This window comes from Pan troglodytes, chromosome 13, assembly GCF_028858775.2.
Source record: "Pan troglodytes isolate AG18354 chromosome 13, NHGRI_mPanTro3-v2.0_pri, whole genome shotgun sequence".
Taxonomy (NCBI): Eukaryota; Metazoa; Chordata; class Mammalia; order Primates; family Hominidae; genus Pan; species Pan troglodytes.
This window is the reverse complement of record NC_072411.2, coordinates 6,223,163-6,244,640: the sequence shown is the minus strand read 5'-3', so window position 1 is coordinate 6,244,640 and position 21,478 is coordinate 6,223,163.

The following is a 21,478-nucleotide window of genomic DNA, read 5'->3' as shown; positions in this document are numbered from 1 at the left end:
ACAGATGGCGGTGGAGATATTTCCATTTTTATACACATGGCGGTGTAGTTATTTCCATGTTTATACAGATGGCGTTGTAGATATTTCCATGTTTATACAGGTGGCGGTGAAGGTATTTACATGTTTATACAGATGGCGGTGTAGATATTTCCATGTTTATAGTGATGGCGGTGTAGAAATTTCCATGTTTATACAGATGGCAGTGTAGATATTTCCATGTTTATACAGATAGCGGTGTATTTATTTCCATGTTTATATTGATAGCAGTGTTGATATTTCCATCTTTGTAGGGATAGCGGTGAAGATGTTTCCATGTTTATACAGATGGCTGTGTAGATATTTGCATGTTAATACAGATGGCAGTGTAGATATTTCCATGTTTATAACGATGTTGGTGTAGATATTTCCATGTTTATACAAATGAATTTGTAGATATTTCCATGTTTATACAGATGGCGGTGTAGATACTTCCATGTATTTACAGACGGTGGTGTAGATGTTTCCATGTTTATTCAGATATCGGTGTAGGTATTTCCATGTTTATGCAGATGGCGGTGTAGATATTAGCTTGTTTATACTGATGGCGGTGTAGGTAATTCCATCTTTGCACAGATGTCATTGTAGATACTTCCAAGCTTATAAAGATGGCGGTGTAGATATTTCCATGTTTATACAGATGGCGGTGTAGATACTTCCATGTATTTACAGATGGTGGTGTAGATGTTTCCATGTTTATTCAGATATCGGTGTAGGTATTTCCATGTTTATACAGATGGCGGTGTAGATATTAGCTTGTTTATACAGATGGCGGCGTAGGTAATTCCATCTTTGCACAGATGTCAGTGTAGATACTTCCAAGTTTATAAAGATGGCGGTGTAGATATTTCCATGTTCATACAGATGACTGTGTAGATATTTCCATGTTTATACAGATGGCGGTATAGATACTTCTGTGTTTATACAGATGGCGGAGTAGATATTTTTGTGTTTATACAGATGGCGGTGTAGATATTTCTATGTTCATACACATGTCGGTGTAGGTATTTGCATGTTTATGCAGAAGGCGGTGTAGATATTTCCATGTTTATACACATGGCGGTGTAGGTATTTCCATATTTATACAGATGGCATTGTAGATATTTCCATGTTTATATTGATGGTGGTGTAGTTTCTTCAATGTTTATACAGATGACTGAGTAGATATTTCCATGTTTATACAGATGGCGGTGTAGATATTTCCATGTGTATACAGATCGTGGTGTAGATATTTACATGTTTTTAAAGATGGCGGTGTAGATAATACCATGTTTGAACATATGGCAGTGTAGATATTTCCAAGTTTATACAGATGGCGGTGTAGATATTTCCATGGTTATACAGATGGCGGTATCGATATTTCCATGTGTATATAGACCGTGGTGTACGTATTTCCATATTTATACAGGTAGCTGTGTAGAGATTTAGATGTTTATACAGATTACTGTGTAGATATTTCCATGTTTATACAGATGGTGGTGTAGATATTTCCATGTTTATACAGATGGCGCTGTAGATATTTCCATGTTTATACAGATGGTGCTGTAGATAGTTCCATGTTTATACAGATGGCGGTGCAGAGATTTCCATGTTTATCGGATTTCAGTGTAGATATTTACATATTTATACATTTAGTGGTGTAGATATTTCCATGTTTATACAGATAGCGGTGTAGATATTTCCATGTTTATAGAGATAGCGGTATAGCTGTTTCCATATTTATACAGACAGTGGTGTAGATATTTCCATGTTTTTACAGGGAGCGGGGTAGATATTTTCATGTTTATATAGATGGCGGTGTAGATATTTCTACGTTTATATAGATGGCGGTGTAGGTATTTCCATGTTTATACAGACGGCGGTGTAGATATTTCCATGTTTATACAGATGGCAGTGTAGGTATTTCCATGTTTCTAGCGATGGTGGTGTAGATATTTCCATGGTTATACAGAAGAGTGTGTAGATATTTCCATGTTTATACTGATGGCGGTATAGACATTTCCGTGTTTATACAGATGGCGGTGTAGAAATTTCCATGTTTATACAGATGGCGGTGTAGATATTTCCATGTTTATAACGATGGTGGTGTAGTTATTTTCATGTTTATACAGATAAATGTGTAGATATTTCCATGTTTAAACAGATGGCGGTGTAGATATTTCCATGTTTATACAGATGGCGGTGTAGAGATTTTCATGTTTATTCAGATAGCGGTGTAGATATTTCCAGGTTTATACAGATGGTGGTGTAGATATTTGCATGTTTATACAGATGGCGGTGTAGATAATACCATCTTTGTACAGATGGCAGTGTAGATATTTCCAAGTTTATACACATGGCGGTGTAGATTTTTCCATGTTTATATAGATTGCGGTGTAGGTATTTCCATGTTTATAGGGATGGCGGTTTAGATATTTCCATGTTTATACCGATGGCGTTGTAGATATTTCCATCTTTATATATTTGGCGGTGTAGTTATTTCTATGTTTATACAGATAGCGGTGTTGATATTTCCATGTTTATTGGGATAGCGGTGTAGAAATTTCCATGTTTATACAGATGGCCGTGTAGGTATTTCCGTGTTTATACAGCTGGCATTGTAGATATTTCAATGTTTATACAGATGGCAGTGTAGATATTTCCATGTTTCTAACGATGGTGGTGTAGATATTTCCATGTTTATACAGATGACTGTGTAGATATTTCCATGTTTTCACAGATGGCGATGTAGAAATTTGCATGTTTATACAGATGGCGGTGTAGATAATTCCATCTTTGTACAGATGGCAGTGGAGATATTTCCATGTTTATACAGATGGTGGTGTAGTTATTTGCAAGTTTATACTGATGACTGTGTAGATATTTCCATGTTTATATAGATCGTGGTGTAGATATTTCCATATTTATACAGGTAGCGGTGTAGATATTTCCGTGTTTATACAGATGGCGGTGTAGATATTTCCATGTTTATACAGATGGCCGTGTAAATATTTCCATGTTTATACAGATGACTCTGTAGATATTAACATGTTTATACAGACAGTGGTGTGACTATTTACATGTTTATACAGATGGCGGCATAGATATTTCCATGTTTATACAGAGAGTGGTGTAGATATTTCCATGTTTATACAGATGGCGGTGTATGTATTTACATGTGTATACAGATGGCAGGGTAGGTATTTCCATGTTTATAGAAACGGCGGTGTAGATGTTTCCAAGTTTATACAGATGACGGTGTAGGTATTTCCATGTTTTTTCAGATGGCAGTGTAGATATTTCTATGTTTATAGATATAGCGGTGTAGATATTTCCATGTTTATACAGACAGCGCTGTAGATATTTCCATGTTTATAGAAATAGCGGTTCAGATATTTACATATAGAGATAGCGATGTAGATATTTCCATATTTCTACAGATAGTGGTGTAGATATTTCCATGTTTATACATCTAGTAGGGTAGATATTTTCATGTATATATAGATCACGGTGTAGATATTTCCATGTTTATACAGATGGCGGTGTAGATATTTCCATGTTTATACAGATGGCGGTGTAGATATTTTCAAGTTTATACACATGGCTATGTAGATATTTCCATGTTTATACAGATGGCAGTGTAGATATTTCCATGTTTCAAACGATGGTGGTGTAGATATTTCCATGTTTATACAGATGAGTGTGTAGATATTTCCATTTTTATAGAGATGGCGGTGGATATATTTCCATGTTTATACAGATTGCGGTGTAGATACTTCCATGTTTATACAGATGGCGGTGTTTATATTTCCATGTTTATACAGATGTTGGTGTAGATATTTCCATGTTTATACAGATGGTGGTGAAGATATTTACATGTTTATACAGATAGCGGTGTAGATATTTCCATGTTTATAGTGTTAGTGGTGTAGTTACATCCATGTTAATACAGACAGCGGTGTAGGTGTATACATGTTTATACAGATAGCGGTGTAGATATTTGCATGTTTATACAGATGGCTGGGTAGATATTTCCATGTTTATACAGATGGCACTGTAGATATTTCCATGTGTCTAACGATGGTAGTGTAGATATTTCCATGTTTATACAGATGACTGTGTAGATATTTCCACGTTTATACAGATGGTGGTGTAGATATTTTCGTGTTTATACAGATGGCAGTGTAGATATTTCCATGTTTATACAGATGGCGGTGTTGATGTTTCCACGTTTATACAGATGGAGGTGTTAATATTTCCATGTTTATACAGATAGCGGTGTAGATTTTTCCATGTTTATACAGATAGCAGTGTTGATATTTCCATCTTTGTAGGGATAGCAGTATAGATGGTTCCATGTTTATACAGATAGCGATGTAGGTATTTCCATGTTTATACAGATTGCTGTGTAGATATTTCCATGTTTATACAGATGACTGTGTAGATATTTCCAGGTTTATATAGATGGCGGTGCAGATATTTCCATGTTTATACAGATGGCAGTCTAGATATTTCCATGTTTATACAGATGGCGGTGTAGATATTTCCATATTTATACAGATGGCGGTGTAGATATTTCCATGTTTATACAGATGGCGGTGTAGATATTTCCATGTTTTTACAGATAGCAGTGTAGGTATTTCCATGTTTATTCATATAGCGGTGTAGATACTTCCATGTTTATAGAGATAGCGGTGTAGGTATTTCCATGTTGGTACAGACCGTGGTGTAGATATCTCCAGGTTGATAAAGATAGCGGTGTATATATTTCCATGTTTATACAGATAGCACTGTATATATTTCCATGTTTTTACAGATCGCAGTATAGATATCTCCATCTTTCTACAGATGGCACTGTAGATATATCCATGTTTATACAGATGTCGGTGTAGATATTTACATGTTTATACAGATGGTGGTGTAGTTATTTCCATATTTACACAGATAGCGGTGTTGATATCTCCATGTTCATCGGGATAGCGGTGTAGATATTTCCATGTTTATACAGACAGCGGTCTAGGTATTTCCATGTTTGTACACATAGCGGTGTTGATATTTCCATTTTTATACAGATGGCTGTGTAGATATTTCCATGTTTATACAGCTGGCATTGTAGATATTTCCATGTTTATACAGATGACTGTGTAGATATTTCCATGTTTATAGAGATGGCGGTGTAGATATTTCTGTGTTTATACAGATGGTGGTGTAGATATTTCCTTGTTTATGCAGATGGCGGTGTAAATATTTCCATGTTCATGGAGATGTCGGTGTAGATATTTCCATGTGTATACAGAAGACGGTGTACGAATTTCCATGTGTATAAAAATGGCGGTGTAGATATTTCCACGTTCATGGAGATGGTGGTGTAGATATTTCCATGTTCACACAGATGACTTTGTAGATATTTCCACGTTTATACAGATGGTGGTGTAAATATTTACATGTTTATACAGATGGCGGTGTAGATATTTCCATGTTTATTGAGAGAACGGTGTAGATATTTCCATGTTTATACAGAGGGCGGTGTAGATATTTGCATGTTTATACAGATGGCAGTGTAGATAATTTCATGTTTATAGAGATGGCAGTGTAGGTATTTCCATGTTTATGCAGATGGCACTGTAGATATTTCCATGTTTATACAGATGGCGGTGTAGATATTTCCATGTTTATATAGATCGTAGTGTAGATATTTCCATATTTATACAGGTACCGGTGTAGATATTTCCGTGTTTATACAGATGGCGGTGTTGACATTTCCATGTTTATAAAGATGGCGGTGTAGATATTTCCATGGTTATACACATGTCAGTGTAGATATTTCTACGTTTATAAAGATGGCAGTGTGCATATTTCCATGTTTATACAGATGGCGGTGTAGATATTTCCATGTTTATACAGATGGCTGTGTAGATATTTGCATGTTTATTCAGATGGCGGTGTAGATATTTCCATTTTTATATAGATGGCGGCGTAGATATTTCCATGTTTACACAGATGGCTCTTTAGATATTTCCACGTTTATACAGATGGCGGTGTAGGTATTTCCATGTTTATACAGATGGTGGTTTAGATATTTGCATGTTTATACCGATAGCGGTGTAGATAATTCCATCCTTATACAGATGGCAGTGTAGATATTTCCATGTTTATACAGATGGCGGTGTAGGTATTTCCATGTTTATACAGATGGCGGTGTAGATATTTCCATTATTCTATAGATCGTGGTGTAGCTATTTCCATATTTATATACTAGCGGTGTAGATATTTCTATGTTTATACAGATGGCGGTGTAGATATTTCCATGGTTGTACAGATAGCGGTGTAGATATTTCCATGTTTATGGAGATGGTGGTGTACATATTTCCATCTGTATACAGATGGCTGTGTAGATATTTCCATTTTTATACAGATGCCAGTGTAGATATTTCCATGTTTCTAATGAAGGTGGTGTAGATATTTCCATGTTTATACAGATGACTGTGTAGATAGTTCCATGTTTATACAGATGGCGGTGTAAATATTTAAATGTTTATAGAGATGGCTGTGTAGATATTTCCATGTTTATACAGATGTCTGTGTGGATATTTCTATGTTTAAACAGATGGCGGTGTATTTCCCTGTTTATACAGAGGGCGGTGTGGATATTTGCATGTTTATACAGATGGCAGTGTAGATGTTTCCATATTTATACAGAGGGCTGTGTAGATATTTCCATGTTTATACAGATGGCCGTGTAGATATTTCCATGTTTGTACAGATAGCGGTACAGATATTTCCATGTTTATGGAGATGGTGGTGTAGATATTTCCGTCTGTATACAGATGGCTGTGTAGATATTTCCATGTTTATACAGATGGCAGTGTAGATATTTCCATGTTTCTAATGATGGTGGTGTAGATATTTCCATGTTTATAACGATGGTGGTGTAGTTATTTTCATGTTTATACAGATAAATGTGTAGATATTTCCATGTTTAAACAGATGGCGGTGTAGATATTTCCATGTTTATACAGATGGCGGTGTAGAGATTTTCATGTTTATTCAGATAGCGGTGTAGATATTTCCAGGTTTATACAGATGGTGGTGTAGATATTTGCATGTTTATACAGATGGCGGTGTAGATAATACCATCTTTGTACAGATGGCAGTGTAGATATTTCCAAGTTTATACACATGGCGGTGTAGATTTTTCCATGTTTATATAGATTGCGGTGTAGGTATTTCCATGTTTATAGGGATGGCGGTTTAGATATTTCCATGTTTATACCGATGGCGTTGTAGATACTTCCATCTTTATATATTTGGCGGTGTAGTTATTTCTATGTTTATACAGATAGCGGTGTTGATATTTCCATGTTTATTGGGATAGCGGTGTAGAAATTTCCATGTTTATACAGATGGTCGTGTAGGTATTTCCGTGTTTATACAGCTGGCATTGTAGATATTTCAATGTTTATACAGATGGCAGTGTAGATATTTCCATGTTTCTAACGATGGTGGTGTAGATATTTCCATGTTTATACAGATGACTGTGTAGATATTTCCATGTTTTCACAGATGGCGATGTAGAAATTTGCATGTTTATACAAATGGCGGTGTAGATAATTCCATCTTTGTACAGATGGCAGTGGAGATATTTCCATGTTTATACAGATGGTGGTGTAGTTATTTGCAAGTTTATACTGATGACTGTGTAGATATTTCCATGTTTATATAGATCGTGGTGTAGATATTTCCATATTTATACAGGTAGCGGTGTAGATATTTCCGTGTTTATACAGATGGCGGTGTAGATATTTCCATGTTTATACAGATGGCGGTGTAAATATTTCCATGTTTATACAGATGACTCTGTAGATATTCACATGTTTATACAGACAGTGGTGTGACTATTTACATGTTTATACAGATGGCGGCATAGATATTTCCATGTTTATACAGAGAGTGGTGTAGATATTTCCATGTTTATACAGATGGCGGTGTATGTATTTCCATGTGTATACAGATGGCAGGGTAGGTATTTCCATGTTTATAGAAACGGCGGTGTAGATGTTTCCAAGTTTATACAGATGACGGTGTAGATATGTCCATGTTTATACACATAGCGGTGTAGATATTTCCATGTTTATACAGATAGCGGTGTAGATATTTCCATGTTTATACTGATTGCGATGCAGTTATTTCCAAGTTTATAGAGATGGCGGTGTAGATATTTCCACGTTTATAGAGATTGCGGTGTAGACATTTCCATGTTTATAGAGATAGCGCTGTAGTTATTTCCATGTTTATAGAGATAGCGGGTAGATATTTCCATGTTTATACTCATGGCTGTGTAGGTATTTCCATGGGTATACAGATAGCGGTGGAGTTATTTCCTTTTTTATACAGATGGCGGTGTATATATTTCCATGTTTATACAGAGAGCGGTGTAGATATTTCCATGTATATACAGATAGCGGTGTAGATATTTCCATTTTTACACAGATAGCAGTGAAGATATTTCCGTGGTTACACAGATAGCTCTGTAGATATTTCCATGTTTACACAGATTGCGTTGTAGATATCTCCATGTTTTTACGGATAACGGTGTAGAGATTTCCTTGTTTACAGCTCGCAGTGTAGATATTTCCATCTTCATAGAGATGGCAGTGTAGACGTTTCAATGTTTATACAGATAGCGGTGTAGATATTTCCATGTTTTTTCAGATGGCGGTGTAGATATTTCCATGTTAATGGAGATGGCGGTGTAGATATTTTCATGTTGATAGATATGACGGTGTAGATATTTCCATGTTTATAGAGATTTCAGTGTATGTATTTCCATGTTTATAGAGATGGTGGTGTAGATATCTCCATGTTTATACATAAGACTGTGTAGATATTTCTATATTTATTTAGATGGCGGTGTAGATATTCCTATGTTTAAAGAGATAACGGCATAAATATTTCCATGTTTATAAGGATAGCGGTGTAGATATTTCCATGTTTATAGAGATAGCGGTGCAGATATTTCCATATTCATACAGATAGTGGTGTAGATATTTTCATGTTTATACAGATGGCGGTGTAGATATTTCCATGTTTATACTGATGGCGGTGTAGTTATTTGCTTGTTTATACAGATAGTAGTGTAGATATATCCATGTGTATACAGATAGCGGTGTAGATATTTCCATGTTTACAGAGATAGCGGTGTAGATATTTCCATCTTTGCACAGATTGCGGTATAGATATTTCCATCTTTACACATATAGCAGTGTATATATTTCCATGTTTACACAGATAGCTTTGTAGATATTTCCATGTTTACACAGAGAGCGTTGTAGATATTTCCATGTTTATACAGATAGCGGTATAGATGTTTCCATGTTTCTATAGATACCGCTGGAGGTATTTCCATGTTTATACAGATAGCGGTGTAGATATTTCCATTTTTATTCAGATGGCAGTGTAGATATTTCCATGTTTATACAGATAGCGGTGTAGATATTTCCATGTTTATACAGATGTCGGTGTAGATATTTGCAAGTTTGTACAGATAGCGGTGTAGATATTTCCATGTTTATACAGAAAGCGGTGTAGGTATTTACATGTTTATAGAGATAGCGGTGTAGATATTTCCATGTTTATACAGAAAGCGATGTAGATATTTCCATGTTTATATATACAGCAGTGTAGATATTTCCATGTTGATACAGATAGTGGTGTAGATATTTCCATGTTTACACAGATGACTGTGAAAATATTTCCATATTTATACAGATGTCGGTGTAGATATTTTCAGGTTTATAGAGATAGCGGTGTAGATATTTCCATGTTCATACAGATAGCAGTGTAGACGTTTCCATGTTTACAGAGATAGCGGTGTAGATATTTCCATATTTATACAGATACCGGTGTAGATATTTCCATGTTTATACAAATAGAGGTGTACATATTTCCATGTTTATCCAGATAGCGGTGTAGATATTTCCATGTTTATAGAGATGGCGGTGAAGGTATTTCCATGTTTATACAGATAGCAGTGTAGATATTTCCATGTTTATACAGCTCACGGTGTAGATATATCCATCTTTATACAGATGGCAGTGTAGATATTTCCATGTTTCTACAAATAGTGGTGGAGATATTTCCATGTTTATACAGATGGCGGTGTAAATATTTCCACCTTTCCACAGATGGCAGTGTAGATATTTCCATGTTTATACAGGTGGCGGTGAAGATATTTCCATGTTTATACAGATAGCGGTGTAAATATTTCCATGTTCATGCAGATGGCTGTGTAAATATTTTCATGTTTATAGAGATGGTGGTGTAGGTATTTCTATATTTATAGAGATAGCGGTGTAGATATTTCCAAGTGTTTAGAGACGGCGGTGTAGGTATTTCCATCTTTATAGCGATAGTGGTGAAGTTATTTCCATGTTTATACAGATAGCGCTGTAGATATTTCCATGTTTATACAGATAGCGGTGTTGGTATTTCCATGTTTATACAGATAGCGGTGTAGATATTTCCATGTTTATACAGATAGCAGTTTAGATATTTCCATGTATATACAGGTGGCAGTGTAGATAGTTCCATCTTTATGGAGATGGCGGTGTAGATATTTCCATGTTTATCGAGATGGCGTTGTAGATATTTCCATGTTTATAGAGATTGCGGTGTAGATATTTCCAGGTTTATAGAGATAGCTGTGTAGGTATTTCCATATTTATGGAGATAGTGGTGTAGATATTTCCATGTTTATACAGATGGCTTTGTTGATATTTCCATGTGTATACAGATAGCAGTGTAGATATTTCCAAGCTTATAGAGATGGTGGAGTAGATATTTCCATGATTATACAGATGACTGTGTAGATATTTCCATGTTTATGCAGATGGCGGTGTAGGTATTTCCATGTTTATACAGATAGCAGTGTAGATATTTACATGTTTATAGAGATAGCGATGAAGATATTTCCGTCTTTGCAGAGATTGCGGGGTAGAAGTTTCCAAGTTTACACAGATAGCTGTGTTGATATTTCCATGTTTATAGAGAAAGCGGTGTAGATATTTCCATGTTTATACAGATGGCTGTGTAGATATTTCCATGTGTATACAGATGGCAGTGTAGATATTTCCATGTTTATAAAGATGGTGGTGTAGGTATTTCCATGTTTATACAGATGACTGTGTAGATATTTGCATATTTATACACATGGCGCTGTAGATATTTCCATGTTTAAAGAGATAACGATGTAGATATTTCCATGTTTTTAAAGATAGAAGTGTAGATATTTCCATGTTTATAGAGATAGCAGTGTAGATATTTCCATATTTATACAGATAGCGGTGTAGATATTTCCATATTTATACAGATGGCGGTGTAGATATTTCCACGTTTATACAGATGGCGGTGTAGATATTTCCATGTTTATACAGATGGCGGTGTAGATATTTCCATGTTTATACTGATAGCAGTGTAGATATTTCCATGTTTACACAGATAGCGGGAGTAGATATTTCCATGTTTATACAGATAGTGGTGTAGATATTTCCATGTTTATAGAGATGGTGGTGTAGATATTTCCATGTTTATACAGATGACTGTGTAGATATTTGCATATTTATACAGATGGCGGTGTAGATATTTCCATGTTTATAGAGATAACGGTGTAGATATTTCCGTGTTAATAAAGATAGCGGGGTAGATATTTCCATGTTTATAGAGATAGCGGTGTAGAAATTTCCATATTCATATAAATAGAGGTGTAGATATTTTGACGTTTATACAGATGGCGGTGTAGATATTTCCATGTTTATACAGATGGCGTTGTACGTATTTTCTTGTTTATTCAGATAGCGGTGTAGATATTTGCATCTTTGCACTGATTGCGGTGTAGGTATTTCCATCTTTACGCAGATAGCTCTGTAGATATTTCCAAGTTTACACATATAGCTGTGTAGATATTTCCATGTTTACTCAAATAACGTTGTAGATATTTCCATGTTTATACAAATAGCGGTGTAGATATTTCCATGTTCATGCAGATGGCGGTGTAGATACTTCCATGTTTATAGAGACGGCAGTGTAGATATTTCTATGTTTATGGAGATAGTGGTGTAGATATTTCCATGTGTATAGAGATGGCGGTGTAGGTATTTCCATGTTTATATTGATAGTTTTGTAGATATTTCCATGGTTATACAGATAGCGATATAGATATTTCCATGTTTATACAGATAGCGGTGTTGGTATTTCCATGTTTATACAGATAGCGGTGTAGATATTTCCATATTTATAAAGATAGCGGTGTAGATATTTCCATGTTTATACAGATGGCGGTATACATATTTCCATGTTTATGGAGATGGCGGTGTAGATATTTTCAGGTTTATAGAGATGGCGGTGTAGATATTTCCATGTTTATACAGATTGCGGTGTAGATATTTACATGTTTATAAAGATAACGGTGTAGGTATTTCCATGTTTATAGAGATAGCGGTGTAGATATTTCCATGTTTTTACAGATGGTTGTGTAGATATTTCCATGTGTATACAGATAGCATTGTAGATATTTCCATGTTTATAGAGATGGTGGTGTGGGTATTTCCATTTTTATACAGATGACTGTGTCGGTATTTCCATGTTTATACAGATGGCGGTGTAGACATTTCCATGTTTATGGAGATATCGGTGTAGTTATTTCCATGTTTATACAGACAGCGGTGTAGATATTTCCATGTTTATAGAGATAGCCGTGGAGATATTTCTATGTTTATACAGATAGCGGTGTAGATATTTCCATGTTTATAGAGATAGCGGTGTAGATATTTCCATATTTATACAGATAGCACTGTTGATATTTCCATGTTTATAACAATGGCGGTGTAGGTATTTCCATGTTTATAGAGGTGGCGGTGTATATATTTTCCTGTTTATGCAGATAGCGGTGTAGATATTTCCATGTTTATACAGATAGCGGTATAGATATTTCCATGTTTACACAGATTGTGGTGTATATATTTCCATGTTTTCACAGATTGTGGTGTAGATATTTCCATCTTTACACATATAGCTGTGTAGATATTTCCATATTTACACAGATAGCTCTGTAGATATTTCCAAGTTTACACAGATAGCTTTGTAGATATTTCCATCTTTATACAGATAGAGGTGTAGATATTTCCATATTTATACAGATAGCGGTGTAGATATTTCCATTTTTACACAGATGCTGGTGCAGATAGTTCCATGTTTATGGAGACATCAGTGTGGATATTTTCATGTTTTTAGAGATGGCGGTGTAGTTATTTCCATATTTATAGAGATAGCGTTGTAGACATTTCCATGTCTATACCGGTAGAAGTCTTCGTATTTCCATCTGTATAGAGATAACGGTGCAGATGTTTCCATATTTATACTGATAGCTGTGTAGATATTTCCATGTGTATACAGATGGCAGTGTAGATATTTCCATGTTTATAGGGATGGTGGTGTAGATATTTTCATGTTTATACAGATGACTGTGTAGTTATTTCCATGTTTGTAAATATGGTGGTGTAGATATTTCCATGTTTATAGAGATGGCGGTGCAGTTATTTCCATGTTTATACAGATTGCTGTGTAAATTTTTCCATCTTTACACAGATAGTGGTGTAGATATTTCCATGTTTACCCAGAGAGCTGTGTAGATATTTCCATGTTTACACAGATAGCATTGTAGATATTTCCATCTTTATACAGATAGCGGTGTAGATATTTCCATGTTTATACAGATAGCGGTGGAGCTATTTCCATGTTTATACAGATGGCAGTGCAGATATTTCCATGTTTTCACAGATGGTGGTGTAGATATTTCCATGTTTATACAGATGACTTTGTAGTTATTTCCATTTTTATACAGATGGCGGTTTAGATATTTCTATATTTATAGAGATAGCCGTGTAGATATTTCCATGTTTATACAGATAGCGGTGAAGACATTTCCATGTTTTTAGAGATAGCAGTGTAGATATTTGCATATTTATACAGATCACGCTGTAGATATTTGCATGCTTATACAGATAGCAGTGTAGATATTTCCATGTTTATATAGATAGCTCTGTAGATATTTCCATGTATATAGAGATAGCCATGTAGATATTTACATGTTTATACAGATGACTGTGTAGTTATTTCCATTTTTATGCAGATGGCCGTTTAGATATTTCCATATTTATAGAGATAGCCGTGTAGATATTTCAATGTTTATACAGTTATCTGTGTAGACATTTCAATGTTTATAGAGAAAGCGGTGTAGATATTTCCATATTTATACAGAGAGCAGTGTAGTTATTTCCATGTTTATACAGATAGCCGTGTAGACGTTTCCATGTTTATACAGATAGCGGTGTCGATATTTCCATGTTTATACAGATAGCGGTGTAGATATTTCCGTGTTCATACAGATAGCGATGTAGATATTTCCATGTTTTTACAGATAGCGGTGTAATTATTTCCATGTTTATACAGAAGACTGTGTATATATTTCCAGGTTTATACAGATGGCGGTATAGATATTTCCATGTTTATAGAGATAGCGGTGTAGATATTTCCATGTTTATACAGATAGCTTGGTAGATATTTCCATGTTTATAGAGATAGCGTTGTAGACATTTCCATATTTATACAGATAGAAGTGTAGATATTTCCATGTTTATTCAGATGGCGGTGGAGATATTTCCATGTTTATACAGATTGCGGTTTAGATATTTCCAAATATATAGAGATAGCCCTGTAGATATTTCCATGTTTATACACATAGCGGTGTAGACATTTCCATGTTTTTAGAGATAGCAGTGTAGATATTTGCATATTTATACAGATCACGCTGTAGATATTTGCATGCTTATACAGATAGCGGTGTAGATATTTCCATGTTTATACAGATAGCTCTGTAGATATTTCCATGTACATAGGGATAGCCATGTAGATATTTCCATGTTTATACAGATGACGGTGTAGGTATTTCCATGTTTATACAGATAGGCGTGTAGATATTTCCATGTTTATACAGATAGCGGTGTAGTTACTACCATGTTTACACAGTTATCGGTGTAGATATTTCCATTTTTGCACAGATTGCGGTGTAGAAATTTCCATCTTTACACAGATAGAGGTTTACATATTTCCATTTTTATACAGGTAGCCGTGTAGATGTTTCCAAGTTTATACAGATTGCGGTGTAGATATTTCCATGTTTATACAGATCGTGGTTTAGATATTTCCATGTTTATACAGATATCGGTGTAGATATTTCCATGTTTATACACATAGCGGTGTAGATATTTCCAGGTTTATACAGATAGCGGTGTAGATATTTCCATGGTTATACAGATAGCAGTGTAGATATTTCCATGCTTATACAGATAGCGGTGTAGTTTTTTCCATGTTTATACAGATAGTGGTGGAGATATTTCCATGTTTATACAGATAGCGGTGAATATATTTCCATGTTTATTCTGATGGCGGTGGAGGTATTTTCATGTTTTTACAGATAGCGGTGTAGTTGTTTCCAAGTTTATACAGATAGACATGTAGATATTTCCATCTTTATACACATAGCGGTGTACATATTTCCAGGTTTATACAAATAGCGGTTTAGATATTTCCACATTTACAGAGATAGCGGTGTAGATATTTCCATGTTTATAATGATGGTTGTGTAGATTTTTCCATGTGTATGCAGATGGCAGTGTAGATATTTCCATGTTTCTCCTCATGGAGGTGTAGGTATTTCCATGTTTATACAGATGACTGTGTAGATATTTCCATGTTTTTACAGATGGCGGTGTACATATTTCCATGTTTATACAGATAGCAGTATGGATATTAACATGTTTATACAGATGGAGGTGTTGATATTTCCATGTTTATTCAGATAGCGTTGTAGATATTTCAATGTTTATACAAATAGCGGTGTTGGTATTTCTATGTTAATACAGATAGCGGTGTAAATATTTCCATGTTTGTGCAGCTCGTGGTGTTTATATTTCCACCTTTATACAGATGGCATGGTAGATATTTCCATGTTTATAGAGATAACAGTGTACATATTTCCATGTTTATACAAATAGCATTGTAAATGTTTCCATGTTTGTAGAGATAGCGGTGTAAATATTTCCATGTTTATACAGATAGCGGTTTAAATGTTTACACATTTACTGAGATAGCGGTGTAGATATTTCCACGTTTATACAGAAAGTGGTGCAGATATTTACACGTTTACAGAGAGAGCGGTGTAGATATTTCCACGTATATACAGATAGCGGTGTGGATATTTAAACGTTTATACACATAGCGGTGTGCATGTTTCCAACTTTATAGAGATAGCGGTGTAGATATTTAAACGTTTATACACATAGCGCTGTGCATGTTTCCACCTTTATAGAGATAGCGCTGCAGATATTTGCATGTTTGTACAGATAGCTTTGTAGATATTTCCATGTTTATATAGATTTTGGTGCAGATGTTTCCATGTTTTTTCAGATGTTGGTGTAGATATTTCCACGTTTATACAGATGACTGTGTAGTTATTTCCATGTTTATACAGATGGCTGTTTAGATATTTCCATTTTTATAGAGATAGCAGTGTAGATATTTCCATTTTTATACAGATAGCGGTGTAGATATTTCCATGTTTATAAAGATAGCGGTGTAGATATTTCCATATTTATACAGATAACGGTGTATGTATTTCCTTGTTTATTCAGATGGCGGTGCAGGTATTTCCATGTTTATACAGATGGCGGTGTAGATATTTCCATGTTTATACAGATAGTGGTGTAGATATTTCCATGTTTGTACAGATGGCGGTGTAGATATTACCATGTTTACACAGATAGCGCTGTAGATATTTCCATCCTTGCACAGATTGCGGTGTAGATATTTCCATCTTTACAAGGATTGAGGTGTAGATATTTACATCTTTCCACAGATTTCGGGGTAGATATTTCCACCTTTACATAGATAGCACTGTACATAATTCCATGTTTATAGAGATAGCGGCCTAGATATTACCATGTTTAAACAGATAGCAGTGTACATATTTCCATCTTTACACAGATACAGGTGTAGATATTTCCATCTTTGCACAGATTGCTGGGTAGATATTACCATATTTACACAGATAGCGGTGTAGCTATTTCCATGTTTACACAGATAGCGGTGTAGGTATTTGTATGTTTACACATAAAGCATTGTAGATATTTGCATGTTTATACAGATAGCGGTGTAGATTTTTCCATGTTTATACAGATACCGGTGTAGATGTTTCCATGTTTATACAGATAGCGGTGTACATATTTCCATGTTTATAGAGATTCCCATGTAGATATTTCCATGTTTATACAGATAGCTGTGTAGACATTTCCATGTTTATAGAGATAGCGGTGTAGATATTTCCATATTTATACAGAAAGCGGTGTAGTTATTTCCATGTTTATACAGATCGCCGTGTAGATGTTTCCATGTTTATACAGAAAGCGGTGTAGATATTTCCATGTTTATACTGATCGTGGTGTAGATATTTCCATGTATATACAGATAGCGGTGTAGATATTTCCGTGTTTATACAGGTAGCGGTGTAGATATTTCCATGTTTATACAGATCGCGGTGTTGACATTTCCAACTTTCTACAGATGGCAGTGTAGATATTTCTAAGTTTATACAGATGGCGGTGTAGATATTTCCATGTTTAAGAAGATGGCGGTGTAGATATTTCCATGTTTATAGAGATAGTGGTGTAGATATTTCCATGTTTACACAGAGAGCTGTGTAGATACTTCCATGTTTACACAGATAGTGTTGTAGATATTTCCGTATTTATACAGATAGCGGTGTAGATATTTCCATGTTTATAAAGATAGCTGTGTAGATATTTTCATGTTCATACAGATAGCGGTGGAGATATTTCCATGTTTATACAGATAGACGTGTTGGTATTTCCATGATTATAGAGTTTGCGATGTAGGTATTTCCATGTTTATACAGATTGCTGTGGAAATATTTCCATGTGTATACAGACGGCAGTATAGATATTTCCATGTTTATAGAGATGGTGGTGTAGATATTTCCACGTGTATACAGATGGCAGTGTAGATATTTCCATGTTTATACAGATGGAGGTGTAGATATTTCCATGTTGATACAGATAGCGTTGTGAATATTTCCATGTTTTTACAGATAGCGCTGTAGATATTTCCATGTTTATAGAGATTGCTGTGCAGATATTTCCATGTTTATACAGAAGGCAGGGTACATATTTGCATGTTTATACAGATGGCGGTGCAGGTATTTCTATGTTTATACAGATGACTGAGTAGGTATTTCCATGTTTATACAGATGGCGGTGTTGATATTTCCATGTTTATAGAGACAGCGGTGTAGACATTTCCATGTTTATACAGATAACAGTGTAGACATTTCAATGTTTATAAAGATAGCGGTGTACATATTTCCATATTTATACACATAGCTGGGTAGATATTTCCATTTTTATACAGATAGTGGTGTAGATATTTCCATGTTTATACAGAGAGCGGTGTAGATATTTCCTTGTTTATACTGAACACGGTGTGGATATTTCCATGTTTATACAGATAGCGGTGTATATATTTCCATATTCATACAGGCAGCGGTGAAGATATTTCCATGTTTACTCAGATCGCGGTTTAGATATTTCCATCTTTCCACATACGGCAGTGTACATATTTCAATGTTTATACAGATGGCGGTGTAGATGTTTCGATATTAATACAGATAGTGGTGTAGTTATTTCCTTGTTTATGCAGATGTCGGTGTGGATATTTCCATGTTTATAGAGATGGCGGTGTAGATATTTCCATGTTTACAGAGATAGCAGTGTTTATACTTCCAGGTTTGTACATATGCAGGTGTAGATATTTCCATGTTTACACAGATATCGTTGTAGATATTTCCATGTTTATGCAGATAGCGGTGTAGATATATCCAAGTTTACATAGATAGCGGTGTAGATACTTCCATTTTTACATAGATAGCGGTGTAGATATTTCCATGTTTATACAGATAGCTGTGTAGATATTTCCATGTTTATACAGATAGCGGTGTAGTTATTTCCATGTTTATACAGATAGTGGTGTTGATATTTCTATGTTTATAGGGATAGTGGTGTAGGTAATTCCAAGTTTATACAGATGACAGTGTAGATATTTCCATGTTTATACAGATTGCAGTGTAGATATTTCCATCTTTATACAGATGGTGGTGTAGATATTTCCATTCATATACAGATGGCAGCGTAGATATTTCCATGTTGATACAGATTGCGGTGTAGGAATTTCAATGTTTATACAAATGGCGGTGTAGATAATTCCATCTTTAAACAGATAGCAGTATAGATATTTCCATGTTTGTACAGATGGCACTGTAGATATTTCCATGTTTATACAGATTGCAGTGAAGATATTTCCATGTTTATATAGATGACGGTGAAGATATTTCCATATTTATAGAGATGGCGGTGTAGTTATTTCCATGTTTATACAGATGGTGGTGTAGATATTTCCATGTTTATAGAGATTGCGGTGTAGATATTTCCATATTTGTACAGATACCGGTGTAGATATTTCCATGTTTATACAGATGGTTGTGTAGATATTTCCATGTTTATAGAGATTGCGTTGTAGATATTTCCATGTTTGTACAGATACCGGTGTAGATATTTCCATGTTTACGTAGATAGCGTTGTAGATATTTCCACCTTTACACAGATAGCGGTGTAGATATTTCCATGTTTATACAGATAGCGGTGTTGATATTTCCATGTTTATACAGACTGTGGTGTAGATATTTCCAAGTTTATACAGATTTCGCTGTAGTTATTTCCATCTTTATACAGATGGCGGTGAACATATTTCCATGTTTATACAGATGGCGGTGTAGATATTTCCATGTTTACACTGATAGCGTTGTAGATATTTCCATGTTTATACAGATGGCGGTGTAGATATTTCCCTGTTCATACACATAGCGGTGTACTTATTTCCGTGTTTATACAGATAGCGTCGTTGATATTTCCACGTTTTAGTTATAGTGGTGTAGTTATTTCCATGTTTATAGACATAGCGGTTTAGGTATTTCCATGTTTATACAGATAGCAGTGTAGATATTTCCATGTTTATACAGATGACTGTGTAAATATTTCCGTGTTTAAAGAGATGGCAGTGTAGATATTTCCCTGTTTATAGAGATGGTGGTGAAGTTATATCCATGTTTATAGAGATGTCTGTGTAGATATTGCCACGTTTATTCAGATGGCGTTGTAGATATTTCCATGTTTATACAGATGGCAGTGTAGATATTTCCAGTTTTATACAGATGGCGGTGTAGATTTTTCCAAGTTTATAGAAACGTCGGTGTAGATATCTCCATGTTTATTCAGGTTGCGGTGTATATATTTCCATGTTTATACAGAGAGCGGTGTGACTATTTCCATGTTTATACAGACGGCAGTGTAGATATTTCCATGTTTATACAGACAGATATCGGTGTAGATATTTCCATGTTTAGACAGATAGCGGTGTAGATATTTCCATTTTTATACATATAGCGGTGTAGATATTTCCAGGTTTATACAGATAGCATTGTTGGTACTTCCATGTTTATACAGATAGCGGTGTAGATATTTCCATATTTATACAGCTTGCGGTGTAGATATTTCCATCTTTATAGAGATGGCAGTGTAGATATTTCCATGTTTATACTGATAGCGGTGTAGATATTTCCATGTTTACACAGATGGAGGTGTAGATAGTTCCATGTTTATGGAGATGGCGGTGGAGATATTTTCATGTTTATTGAGATGACTTTGTAGATATTTCCATGTTTATAGAGATAGCGGTATAGGTATTTCCATATGTATAGAGATAGCGGTGTAGGTTTTTCCATGTTTATACTGATGGCTGTGTAGATATTTCCATGTGTATACAGATGGCAGTGTAGATATTTCCATGTTTATAGAGATGGTGGTGTAGATATTTCCATGTCTATACAGACGGCACTGTAGATATTTCCATGTTTATAGAGATGGTGGTTTATATATTTCCATGTTTATACATTTGACTGTGTAGATATTTCCATGTTTATACAGATGGCGGTGTAGATATTTCCATGTTTGTAGAGATAGTGGTGTAGATATTTCCATGTTTGTACAGATGGCAGTGTTGATATTTACATGTTTATACAGACAGCGGTGCAGATATTTCCATGTTTATAGAGATAGTGCTATAAATAATTCCATGTTTATACAGATGACTGTGTTGATATTTCCATGTTTATACAGATGGCGATGATGACATTTCCATGTTCATAGAGATAGCGGTGTGGATATTTCCATGTATATACTGATAGCTGTGCAGATATTTCCATGTTTATTGAGATAGCAGTGTA